Source organism: Hylobates moloch, unplaced genomic scaffold, assembly GCF_009828535.3.
Source record: "Hylobates moloch isolate HMO894 unplaced genomic scaffold, HMol_V3 SCAFFOLD_5, whole genome shotgun sequence".
Lineage (NCBI taxonomy): Eukaryota > Metazoa > Chordata > Mammalia > Primates > Hylobatidae > Hylobates > Hylobates moloch.
Genome location: NW_026652280.1, coordinates 25175370 through 25189366, shown reverse-complemented (window position 1 = coordinate 25189366; position 13997 = coordinate 25175370). Strand labels below are relative to the sequence as shown.

The 13997-nt window shown below is 38.8% G+C and overlaps 1 pseudogene; it reads left to right on the top strand.

Moving 5' to 3' along the window:
- The first annotated feature begins 891 nt into the window (after positions 1–891).
- On the top strand, positions 892–12675 carry LOC116467783 (uncharacterized; annotated as a pseudogene).
- Positions 12676–13997: the final 1322 nt, after the last annotated feature.

Below are 13997 nucleotides of genomic sequence, written 5' to 3'. Positions count from 1 at the left end.
CTTGAACCTGGGAGGTGGAGGTTGCAGTAAGCCGAGATTGCGCCACTACACTCCAGCCTAGGCAACAACAGCGAAACTCCGTCTCAAAAAAAGAAAGATCAAAATGACCTTATCCAGCTGCAGCTTTCTCTGATTCAGTGCTTCAGTGGGTTTTAGTGTAGTTTAGTTAATGATTTGTTTGTCTTGCCATTTAAATGAATGCTAAGCACAGCCCCCAGATAATGCTTATGACAGAAGGCTGCATTTTCACATTTCCAAGAAAGAACAGTAAATGGTGAAGTTGTGTAAAACTTGTTTTGAAGATTCACATAGTACTATTCTCAGATAAGACCAAAGAAAAGTGGTCACACTATATTTCATGGAGTCAAAAAGACCACTCATTTTAAAACATATCTCATTTTCAGAGATATTAAAATGTGGAAAAATGTGTATTTTAGATTTGATCAAATACGGTAGGAAAGCCCCAAGGTCATCTCTCCATCACTTGATCATAGATTAACGTGCAGCCTTTCTTGGAGCCTAGGCTGCCCGATACAGATATGGTCTACATTCTTACCATATGGTCTGTCATAGAGCCACTTAGAGACAAGTCAGAAATTTGGACTAGAATGTAATTGACTAAGTGTGCCCACCTAGTGTGGCCATGTTGGGATGTGAAGGCTCAGCTCACAGTTGCAATTTCAGTGAAGACTTGCCTTCTTACTTTCTCAGATACAACCAGTCTTCTGTATACTCACAGGACTTTGTATATATTTCTACATAACACTTAGCACATTTTGTTGTAGTTATTTGCTTTCTTTTCTGCCTCTTCTCCTAAATTATGAGCTACTCAAAATTCTCTTAATGTTGTACAGGAGTGGCGTACAGCCTGGAATATAGTAGGCACCCATCATGTTTATTGAAGGAGTAAAGGTACAAAGGTATGAAGGAAAGAAGTGTGGCTGACTGTTTTGTGGATTATATTAGGGGTTTTTAGATTACTCAGCCACCATTCATCACAAGAAAAAAGATGCAAAATGAATTTTATGTAAAGAGTAACTTTTAGGTAACAGGATTATTTCATAAACTGTTAGGAAAACTACATTATTAAGAAATAAGACTTATTTGAGTAAAAAAAAAGAGTTTACTAGGCTAAGCCCCCACCATCAGATGCCAAAAAGAACCAATGTCATGGAAGAATATTATGACAAAAGGTGCTTTGCTCCAACACTAAACTGGCTCTGTCTGTGATTTGGGGCAGTTACCACACCTCCCTATACCTCAGCTTCCTCTTCTGTAAAATGGAAATAATAATAGCACCTGATAACCACTGTAAGAATGATATCACATAATGTTTGTAAAACACTCAGGACAGTACTTAGCACATAGTAAGAGAAGGAGATAAGTGTGAGTTATTATTGTTACTATCTCTATATGTGTCATCAGTGGGCAAAGAGTTGGGGACCAAACGAAGTGTTTTATTGGTCTTTCATTTGGCAATTCTTGCAAGGATTTTTTTTAAATCCAAGATTATGATTGAATAGATAGTTTCCTTATTCCATGTCCTTCACTTTCAGCTCTATGCAAGTATGCCCTTACTTAGGAATCCTCATTGTTCTCCTCTGGGATCTCCCAGTTTGCTAGAGCTATCTTTTCCTCTCCCCTCCTTTCTTTTTCAGTGAATTGATTGTTCCTTTTAGCCAACGGACAGCTCAGCATTTGAAATGCGTGAAGATGCAACACAGAATAGTTTGTCTATGGGGACAATAAACACTATCTCTAGAATGGTAAGGTGGGGATTTATATCTTGTGATTAGTTCCCTCCAAGACCTTATGCAGAGCTCAGGCAAGAACCCCTTTTTAGATCAGTTCTTCTTAAGTGACCCTCTTCAGAAAGATAGCATCTCCTCTTATGAACATTTCTCGATTTGCCCCCTCTCATAAACTCTAAACTCACACCCATTTAGCTCTTTAATGGCCCAACTCCCTTTGAATTGTTGCTTATAGTATTAATGAGTGCTTTCAGCTTAATGGCTTTTATCACCAGGTAAAATATATGCCTCTTAACTGGGATTTTCTAGGGGCAATGTCTTTAATCATGCCAATCAGTGAGCTTCAGACAAGTTAAAAGGGGAAACTTGTTTATTTATTTATTTATTTGTTCAGCTGGTTTTTCATTGTCCTTCTTTTAGTGTTTGCTTTATCAATTTGGGGAGGCAGAATAATAATTTTTCCTATCTTCTATTTAAAGGGATCCAGGAGGTTTTCAAACTCCAAGTTGTAATCCATTAGTCATGAAATCAATATTGTGGATTTGAATTGCCATTTTAAAATTAATACAATAACAAATACTGTTTTGTGAAACTTTTGTTTCAGTAGTGTGTATGTATATGTGTGTGTTTGTGCATGTATATCTGTACATGTACTGGATCACAGGGTGAAATGTATTTCTTGATGTGAATGTAGTAAAAAAAAAGTTTGAGAAACACTGATCAAGGCCAGTGATTAAGGAAGAAATACTAATGCCTAGCAAAGCATTACTCTTAGATATATAAAGTTATATGCTATCATTTTCTTTTAAAAATGTAAATGTGACCTTACAGTTGTGTGTAAATGTAAGCTTTCCTTTGAGAATGCTGGATCATAAGTATTACATTTTAATGATCTGGTTTGGTGTTGTGCACTTATATAGTCCCAGCTACTTGGGAGGCTGAGGCAGGAGGATCTCTTGAGCCAGGAGTTTGAGGCCAGCCTGGGCAACACAGCGAGACTCGATTTCTAAAACAAAAAAGATAATTTAATGATCCTGAAATGATATGCAGTGATAGTACTTTGATTTAGTAGAATAACGGAGGAATCAGGAGAAACTCTTTCTACACCTACAATTACAGATAATAGTGTGGCTTTCCACAAGTCATTGCTCCCCCCTGGGCTTCAATTTCCTCATCAGGAAAATGAGACATAGAAGCTAAGCTGGAATCTTTAGTATTCTTTACAATGCAGCATTTCGGTGTTTATATCTTGAGACTAGTTCCCCTTAAGACCCTTAACACAGAGCTCAGGAAAGACTCTTTAAGCCAGCTATCATCTTAAGAAATGTAGTACCACCTGCTCTGATCATGTCCTGATTTAACATGAAATAATTAAAACATACATTTTAAGTATATTTTAAAAAATAACTCCTTTCATCATGTTTGTCGGTGAATTTTAGTTGAAGTTAGTATAAAGAAAAATTTAAGAACCGAGAAAGGAGGCAATATTTCTAATGTGTCTTAAGCAGAGAATAATGGCTTTCTAATTTTCCCTAGGAAAAGAAGAGGCTATGGTCACGGGTGAGCATTTTCCTGGTGTGTCTTTTGGCCTGCATCATTACCACAGCAGTAGGAGTGCTGATGCTCTCCTTGGTCTATATTAGCAACTCATGCAGACATTCATTTCAAACCTGAAGCCTGGCCTCTGCAAACAATGATTCCCATAGTTATCAAAAGCTATTGATCCAGAATTTCAGTTTCTTAATCATTTACCTAAATCTAAAGTATGAATCACACACCTTAGGAAAAATAATTATTCTTAATGGCAACTTTAAAACCACCTTCTCATTGCATGTTTACTAAGCTTCTCTATTGGAAGGGATGAACTGTGAGCCAGGATGAAGGAAGGTGAGAGATAGAGAAGAGGGGAGAGTTGCGTTGATGTTGACCTCGGACAGAAATGTTCTTCAGTAGATAGTTCCATGTCTGACTAGAGTAGAGAATTGCACATGGACAAATGGAAATTCCCCTATTCTCTTGCCACCCTAGGTGTCTCTTTAAATGTCTAACAGGGTCTAGACTGATAGCACTGCATGTGTTACTATTGCCATTCCTGGACTCTTACAGACCTATTCCTCCTCTTCCTTTCTGGGACTCCAAAACTCACCTCACCACCATTGCCTTTTCCCTTTTGCCTCCTTCTTACTCTATAGGCCCCATGCTCTTAGGAGGTGGCCTCCATGCTTATGGTGGCTTGTTTATGGTTTTCCAGGCGTTTGACTTCCTTGGTGGTACAATCCAGTGGGCCCGGTACAGGAACAATGTCAAAGACTATCTCAGAAATGAAGAAGAGGCCTTTGGCGCCAGCTTGAACAGTCAGAGATCACAAATGACTCTGGGGACCCTTAGGATAAAAAGCAATGGCCTCCAGGCCCTTCACTGGCACTTCAACGCCTATGAACATGACTGTCTTGCTCAGGTATAACTAGTTTGCCCACACTATCCTCTTAAGCATCTATGTTTTTTGTCCTGAGAGTATTATTTTAGTTGTTACAAAATCTGCTTAACTAACTAAGAGATAGACAAACATTCAGGCTTTGGCTATATATTCAACTAGATTAATTAGCAGTGCCTTTAAGCATTAGTCTGTTTGTTTAAATTATTTTCGGCATCACTTTGAACTCTTTTCTTCAGTATGAAATCATTTTTCACACACTATTGTTAAAATAAGATCACTGTTTGGTCCTCTGAGCCAAAGCTAAAACCGGCAGCTCTGATCTAATGATCAAAGAAACAGCAGCTTTTCTCTAAGGAAAATAACAGCAACCAGAATAACAAAGTAGTTTGCCGTGTTCAGTCAGTCTGGAGTCTCTAAGACCAGGCCAATTGGATGCCCTTTTGTGGTTCAGACTTTTCAGAATGTTCTTGAAGTCTAGTGAAACAGAGATAGCTGGAGGTAAAATGAGTGTCCTTACTTGAATTCCAAATAATTCATTAATTCCCAAAAGTATTTATTGGTTTCCTTCTGCATTCCAGACACTGGGGAAGCAGTAGTGACTGAGCCCTCACAGAGCTTTCAGAGTTTGGTCTTTCCCTGGTGATCTAGTTAAAGATGCAGAGCCAATTTTATGTGATGTTTTTGTTGTAGTTAATAAAGCCCTCTTTTTTATTCTCGGACAATGCATTCAATTTTAGAATTTATAACAGAGAGAGAGATTAGAGTTTCCTTTATATGAGACAAACTATTCTTTTTTTTCTTATAAGAGAACAGGAAGTCAGAGAGATTAGTTGGGTTTTCTAAAGATAAACTGTAGTCATTGGATTCACAGGGACAAAGCTCATGTTTTCTGACTTCTTGTCTTTTTCCACATAGACAAAATATGTAAAAGAGGATAATGTCTAAAACATTCATTTTCATGGCCTTGACTGAGCAGTGGCAGAGCAGTAGGAAAAAGAAAAGGCAGCTCAGTAGACTTTCCTGGGGCGAGACCCCTAAAAAGAAACTTCAAGCTAGGGAAATTGATCTGGAGCCTTCTCTAGTTGAAAATAGGCCCTGGGACCCAGCTCAGCCTGAGGAGGTTGTTCAGGCAGTCCTGACAGTTCATAATGTGAGCTATGTGGAGTTGAATATTCTCTAGATACCCAGAAAATTGTGGGATTACTGTTTCTCACAATCAGGGTAAGAAACTAAGCAACAGGATGTGAAGAAGTCCCTCTATTCCAGTCGTCCAGGGAGATTGCTTCTGCTTCTGAGTGTCTTCATGGAAGCTTTGGAAGGGACTCTGAGAGTAGGGTGGGCAAGCTGACTGGTGTGCCTGGCTTCACCACAAAGTCATTGACTCCCATGCTATCTCTGCTCTGTATCTGGAGTAATTGGTGCCCTGATATGAATAGGTACATATTGTTGCTGCTCCCTGCTTGTGGATGAAGAGCATGCTCTTTAGAGGGCCACCTTTCCCCTGTATATATAATACCCATCTGGATTTGAGTTATGCATGTCTATGTAGACAGAACGAAAACTTCTTTTTCATCCGCCCCTGTGGCTGCTCCACTATGTGACCATGAGTCTCTGGTAAAACAGAAATAATGGTATCTTCTCTGCCTACCTCACAGGGTAATGCTGAGGAACAGATTAGAGAATGAGACAGTATAGAATTTTATAGAAGCAGAATCAAAATATGGTTTAGTATGAATAAAAAGTATAGACTTTGGAGCCAGAGTGCTTAGGTCCAAATCTCGGCTTTCACATTGATTAGCTGAGTAATCTTGGGAAAATAAGTTCCCTCCATAGTTTTCTTTTTTGTAAAATAGGGATAATAATATTACCATGCTTCATAGGATTGATGTAAGGAATAATCAAGCTGAATCAAGTAAAGTGATCACATGAACACCTGACATATAGTAAAGGCACTACACGTTAGCTGTTATTGTTAAAATTGTATGCAGACTTTTTCTTATCTGGAAAGCACACACATATCTGTATGCATACATACACACAAACACATACATTTGTACCTGTACAACCAACTAAGAACATGCACACATCCTCCCCAAGTGGCTTCGGTCTTTTTAAACTTTAAAATCTGCAGTCTTTGTTTTTGTTTTGTTTTCTGAGACAGAGTTTCGCTCTTGTTGCCCAGGTTGGAGTGGAGTGGCACAGTCTCCACTCACTGCAACTTCCGCCTCCCGGGTTCAAGTGATTCTCCTGCCTCAGCCTCCCAAGTAGCTGGGATTATAGGCATGAGCCACCATGGCTGGCTAATTTTGTATTTGTAGTAGAGACGAGGCTTCACCATGTTGGCCAGGCTGTTCTCGAACTTCTGACCTTAGGTAATCCACCTGCCTTGGCCTCCCAAAGTATAAAACATGCAATCTTAATAGGAGGTGATATTGCCCCCAAGGGGGCAACAGCTTTTGAGGGAGACAAAAGTCTTACCCTTTTTATGTATAAAGAATAGATATGCATAGAGTATATAAACAATGGATTTATACGGTATACTGATCTACAGTATATGTACGGTATTAAAATTGCATAGGGTGGTAATAGAAACAGAGTCTAAAAGCATACCTTAAAGGGAAAGTAATGAAAAGATGTTGAGAAACATTGCTTCAAAATGATGTTGGTTATGTTTTTCTGCTTATATTTTAGGGAACAGCATAGATTGGGGTGGTTGATGATGATGGTGAAGTAGTTACACGTACAATGTTATAGCTGGCCAAGTAATCTTCTTCCCTAAAAATATACTATACTGGATAAAGAATGTGGGGAATGAAGATTGTTTTTTCTTGCTTTCCTTTTCCACACATGATGAACTTCAGACTTTGAATGTTGATGATGTGTTTTTTTCTGTAACTGAGACCTTGCTTCCAGGTAACTTAAGATAGGTACCATATCTGAAAACACGTATCACCCTGAAGGTATGTATTATGTACCATATCTGAAAACACATATCACCCTGAAGTTATGACACAAAGAGAGCATGAGTATTTGTGTTTCTAGGGCAGCAGTCAGCTAAGTCCAGGGAAAATTGACTAATATGTATATATAATAAAAGTTGGATAATGGACTCAAAAGTACATCTTATATTCTTCCTAATGACAAAGTCTTGTTGAAATTGAGTTGTTTTTTATTTCCTTTAATTTATTTCCTTTAATTTTAGTCTTCCATAGGAAACTGTAATGTATTGGCAGAAAGATTATGATATAATTAATAGAAAACTTGCTATAATTTGTATCTCTCAAAAGTCATAAACTCACCCGTTCTTTCTATGGGAAGAAATTTGCTGCAGATAATGCAATCATGTTTTCAATGGTTGATTGAGGCTTCAGTGTGGATTTAGGAACTAAACTTTTCTGATATAGATAATTATATTAATGAAAAGACTGGATGCCTGTGAGAGTTCTCTTTTCATTTGTTTTTAAATGCTCAACTGGTTATATTATATCATTGCCATTTCTTAGCTGTGAGGACCTAGGTAAATTCCTCAACCAACTTAGATTTGAATTCCATCATTTGTAAAGTGGGGAGAATAATGCCACTGACGTTATAAGGTTGTTGTGAGGAAGAAGTGACATAATAAATGTAAAAGACATAGAAAATTGCACGTTCTTGGTGAGGGCTGCATAAATGTTAATTATTATTATGATTGTATGAATTGCTAAGTCGCTATGTAAGATATTGGCTAATGGGGTTTCTTTTTCCTTTTTCTTTTGTAAGTATCAAAATGCCCTCACCTTTAGTGCACTCAGAATTTGTAACAGAATTATAATGGATTATGACAGCCACATTTTCATTTTAATGCAAATGAAATGCACTATGTGTTAAGTGGATGTGGAAAGGTAATTTATCTCTAAACAATTTTTTTGGGAGGGGATTTACTTTTTAATGCAAAAAGAAGCAAATGGGAGGAATTTTTCGTTTTGCTTCAGTTGTTAATAACATAAAATGACTCAGTCCTAATGGCTTTCTGGGCACAGTTGCTACAGAGGAAACCATGAAGATCCTGCAAGGTAGTTTCTGAGTTTAATGAGACAGAAAGATTCAAGATGTGCATGAAAAGAGGCTAAGAATATTTCAGAAGTGGTAAAGATGTTATCACCATGATGGAAAGTCTGGAACACTTGCTATTAGGTTTTCAGTTTTGCATCCTCAGGTAATGCATAGTGGAAGGTGCCGCCCTTGGGAGAGTGTGAAATAACAGATTGCCTCTCAGTGCACTGTGAATGTGAGTAGCTGGGGAGACATGGAGTATCAGTTAGGGTGGCCATATTCCAGTTTGTCCAGGGTACCCCGATGTATACTTGTTGTCTTGGTGAAATTATTGATCACCATCTTTAACTCTCCAGAAAACCTAGTTTGGATGATCAATTATATGGGTACCATAAGAAAAAACAAGCTGTGTAGCATGTTTCTATAATGATTTGACGGTGGTTCTTCCAGAGTTTCATGGATTTCCCTGGGGAAATCAACAATAGTATACACAGATGGAATGGGCTTAGCTCTAAGAAGCCTGTACCTTTCTCCCTCTTGAAAGAAAGAACTAAAACCAGACTGGAATTTACTCATTATGTCATCGTAGCGAAAGTCTTGTTTTATGTTTTTAGAAGTGAAAACTATAATGAATCGGAAAAGGGCTTTGTGATTTTTCAAGGATTAGACTTCATTTTGTCATGTTTGTGTGTGAGCATTTGTGTACACATTTAGTCTTTAACCCTTTTAAGGAAGATTGTTAGGATGTTGCTATCCCAGAAGGATGATTTTTGCCAAGCAAGTGCAGAGGAAGTCATGGGGGTAGTAAAACACTGAAATGTAAATCTTCTGCCTGTTGTGTTAGGGAACATAATTTGTAACCCTTAATTAAAACATGGCAATTGATGCCCTTTTTCATGATACTCTGTGTATTGAACTCACTAATACATTTTAAGGAGCATTTACTTTAATATCTTTTGATTTTTGTGGGGCTAGGAGATTTTATGTGAAGGAGTGAAGGATGGCCTCTACCTTCCACTCTTACCCTTACTAAGGAGTTCATGTATAACCATGTGCTTTTATTCACCTGTTCTTCACTGTTAATACTTATTCTTAATGAATATTTGATTGAATAATGAATTGGATCTTCTGATGGTATCCATATAATTGATCATCCAAATTAGGCTCTCTGGAGAGTCAAAAGGGTATGATCAATAATTTCACCAAGACAACAAGTGTACATTTTATTTGCTTAAAGTTAAATAGACAGTTTTTTCTTCCTTAGGTGGAGATTATTGGCACTCAGGGTACCATAGAATTCAACACTCACACTGGAGATGTGATATTTTTCACTATTGGAACCCCGCATTACATTAAGAGCACATGTAATTAGGATTTGCTTTTCATTCTTGCCTTCAACCCTGAAGACCAGGTGAGAATAAGTCAGCTTGAGAGAGATTGCCAAGTGTCAGTGTTCTGCACAATATTCTGCTAAGCAATGTGTCTGGACCAAAGGGAGCCTTCAGTAAATGTGTATTAAATGAGTGAATAAATAAACCAGATGAATCAACATGTGAACAGCAGAATCAAATAGTCTTCTCATCTGTTTATAAAGGGATCCAATATATCACATTCTCTCTTAATGCTCCAAATTTTGAACCCTGAAAGATCAAAAAGTCAATATATAGAGATCCAAGTCACTTTTATTAGTAATAAATCAGGTATTAGGGAATGTACTAATATTGTGGGTAGGTGGGTTTCCTAATAGTGGTCCCCAGAATTGGATAGGCCTCCCGTGTTGAGGCAGGTCTTTGTATATCTTATGGCATAAAGTAAAAGTGCATGCTCTTGGAAGGTTTGCCAGCTCCCAAGCAAAAAGAGGGAGGAGACGAAGTGAGCATGCCCAACTTACTCTTTTCAAGTATACTTGAGGGGTAAAGGGTGGGGAGAGAAAAAAAAAGAGAGAGAGAGAGAAATGGAGTTTATTCTATATGAAGAGAAACTTCAAGAGTAGTGAAGTAGCATTTCTTCCCTTTCATTCTTTGAGAAATCTATGATGACCTGTGTATACAAAACAGACTAAGATAAATTGTTCACTGCATTAAATAATTACTTGCTTAAAAAAAATTCACCCCTGGGCTCCTTGATGAGATGAAATGATGGGTTTGAGAAACGGAGATACATTGTGGAATTTATATTTTAAAAATTCTTAGGACTAGGTTGCCTTTTGAGACTGGGTGGGAAGTAAAACAGTCTGATTGGGCAGACTCCCTGGGGTGAGTCCGGGAACAGACAGGCATTTCTCTTGGCTGTGGTTCTTCCTACAAGGAGACCCAACAAGGCCTCCACGGAGAAGCACAGATGAATTCTGCAGTCTCCTTAACAGGGCCTAAGCCCAAAGGTGGATCTGATCCTGGTGACACTCATTTCCCAGGATGACCCCCTCCATTCTTTGAGGGAGACTGGCTAATTCTAGCACCTGGGTCTCAAAACCTTCCTGGGCCTACCTGGCGAGAGGTTTATGGAGAGCTATATGAGAAAGAGTGGAAAGTTGGCTGTAGATGTTATTGGTAGGGGGTGGCAGGGAAGAAGGATTCTGGTGATCCCGAATTTCGGTGTGGGTCTCACTGCTACTGCCACCCTCTTGGTCATCATTCTCAATAGCCATTATAAGAACAAATCATAAAGCAAAATGAGATCAAATAAAATATAAGTAAGAAAATAAGGGAAAACTCAAAGATAGCAAGTTAAAGTTTAAAAAGTGAAGAATAAGAAAAGAGAATAGAAAAATGATTAGAATAAAAATGTTATGTATGTGCAAAATATGACAAAGGTAAAATATTAAAAATCAAAATTAATATGGAGGCAAAATAAACAAGATTTAATGTGACATGAAAGGCTAATACCAACAAATTAAAGCTTAAAATTATAAAAGGTGAAAATGACAACTGAAAACCATTAAATACAAATCCCAAATTAGGGAGTAAAAATCTTTTAAAAAGAGAATAGAAATATGGAGTTTTTAAATGAAAGGAAACAAGAATCGACTTGCAACAGGAAAGAAATAAATGAATCAGAATTTGGGGGGTAGAAGGAAGTTCTTCACTCCTCACCTACCCTCAGGAATGCCTGATTTGCACCTTGATGGAGGATAGTCCCCCAGCCCCCAACCCCCATCAGAGTAAGTGATGCTTGGAAGTGCTTCTGATGGGGATGTGTTTTGCATCAGGAGTGTGAAGGGAAAAAGGAGGGAAGGAGGACAGACAGGCAGAGAGAGAGAGGGAACATATACCCAGAGAGAAACACAGAGTCACACACATACAGAGGGACAGAGACACACAGAGAGAGATACATGGAGAGATGCACAGAGAGGAAGAGACACACATACACACACAGACATACAGGCCCAATAAAGAGAAAGACGCAGAGAAACAGACATGAAAAGGGAGTGACACAAAGAGAAAGAAACAACACAGCCATACACAAATTGGAGACACACAGACATGCACAGAAAGAGGGACAGAGACCCGTAGAGAGACAGAGAGATAGAAGGAAAGACACACAGACACACACATGTCTACATACAGACAGACCTATACACAGGAGAAAGAAAGACAGACATAAGGACAGACAGACATAAAGACAAACTCACACAAACATAGACACACATGCAGACAAGACAGAGATTCACAGGCAGATGTGCACAGACGTGTGCACACCTAGACACAGGAAGAAACACTCAGTGAGAAAGGTAGACACGCATGTGCACATACACACACAGAAATTGAGAGGCAGAGTGAGAAAGAGAGGTAATGTCAGAGAGGAGTGGGGGGAAGAAAGAGAAGGACAGTGACAGCCATATAGGGGACAAAGGCAGACAGCATCAGACCCAGCCCACTGGTCATCCAGGCCCGGCAGACGGTGATTACTGGCCCCAGCAGAGAGGCCATCAGTCTCTGGCTGCAGAGCACCAGGACCAATTACTTGGCAGCCTCTGGGCATGGAGTTCTGAGAAGGCTTTTTGTCTCTAGGTCCTGCTCATGGGAAGACGGATGGTCCTGCTCCATCCTTAAGGAGAATCACCTCCCCCGTAGGACAGAGGTCCCTTCTAAAGAAAGTTTGAGATGCTTCAGTCCTTCTAGTTATCAGACTCTCCCTACCGCTCAGAGTTGAAAAGGTGAGCTCCCCGTGGCAAGGCAAAACTGGTATACAAGGTGACCATTTGCAGGAGGTCACAGCTGTGTAGGTAGCCAAGTACCGTGCAGTATTGCAAATGCCTTGACAGTTGTAAGACCTCTGCAGGGATCTGAGTAGTAGATGCTGATGTATCTTCTTTTGGTTTACACTATCAGCTGCAAACCCTTGACATGGACGATTATATCTAGGCTACAGGCAGACCCAGCTTTCTTCAGGAAGCAAAGTGAATTTAACAAGAGCCCCCAGTTTAAGGAGCACCAGGTAATCAACCTGCCTTAGAGTTGCTGATGAGTTCCTATCTATTCTTCCCATTTGTTGTTATTGCTGTTAAAGAAGGACCACTTGGTTAATGAACTTGGAGCTCTTTACAAAGTGGAGGCGGGAAAGCAGGTTCGAAGCAGCCTGAGGGGCTCAGTTAACTTTGTGCTAAGGGAAAGTTTCAGTACACTCTGTAGATGAGCAGATCTATGGAGGAGACCCAATAAATTAAATTAATAGATTTTTATATGGACTTTAGCATGTGTGTATATAGCTGTTTACTTTCCTTTTATTACTTCAAATGTATTACTCCAAATGTAAGTCCATTCTTGTCATGTTCATCAGTAAAACTTAATACATTGCAAGTATTTTTGTTGATAATCTTTCTGAAAGGAAGTAAAGAGGTTAGCCTACATATATACTTATTAAGGCACTGGAACCCAGAAACTCAAACCTCCTCTGCAGAGTTTATAAAGAACCCTAGACTAGCAATTCTCAATCTTTTCATTGGCATGAGATACTTTTAATAATGCCAACATTTTCAAGAACTCATTAATACTTATTTTACATTAGCTGAGAAAATATTTAATGATAAACTGATTATAAATTCAATACCATCTTTAAATTTATTTGGATTTTATTAATCACACCATCATCTATTTATACTTGACAAATAGTCATCCCTGTGTTTGAGAAGCATATGGTTTGTCTATTGGCAATGCTGCCTGTAAATGTGAATTCAAGGATACTTTATTATGATTCTGAAGCTGGTAATTTTCAATTTGGGGGACACTGTCTTAAGTAAAAAATAATTTGTTTAGACCTAATCTGCACTGGATTTTTGTTTGCAGTTTATTTTATTTATTTATTTTTTTGAGACAGAGCCTCACCCTCTTACCCAGGCTGGAGTGCTGTGGCGTGAACTCAGTTCACTGCAACCTCCGCCTCCCAGGTTCAAGTGATTTTCACACCTCAGCCTCCCAAGTAGCCGGGATTACAGGCATACACCACCATGCCCTGCTAATTTTTATATTTTTAGTAGAGTTGGGATTTCTCTATGTTGGCCAGGCTGGTCATGGACTCCTGACCTCAAATGATCCACCCACCGTGGCTTCCCAAAGTGCTGGGATTACAGGTGTGAACCACTGCGCCCAGACTTGTTTGCAATTTATTTCAACAGGTATTTGGTACCCTTGCAGTACACTGGGTACCACCACAGTTTTGGGCTACTCTATATAAAATTTTAAAGTAGATATAGCTGGGTTTTAATGTCTTTGATCCAACCCCTTTCAGTCATTGCCTCGAGATCTAGTGGGATATTTAAAAAGATATTTTAGGCTGTT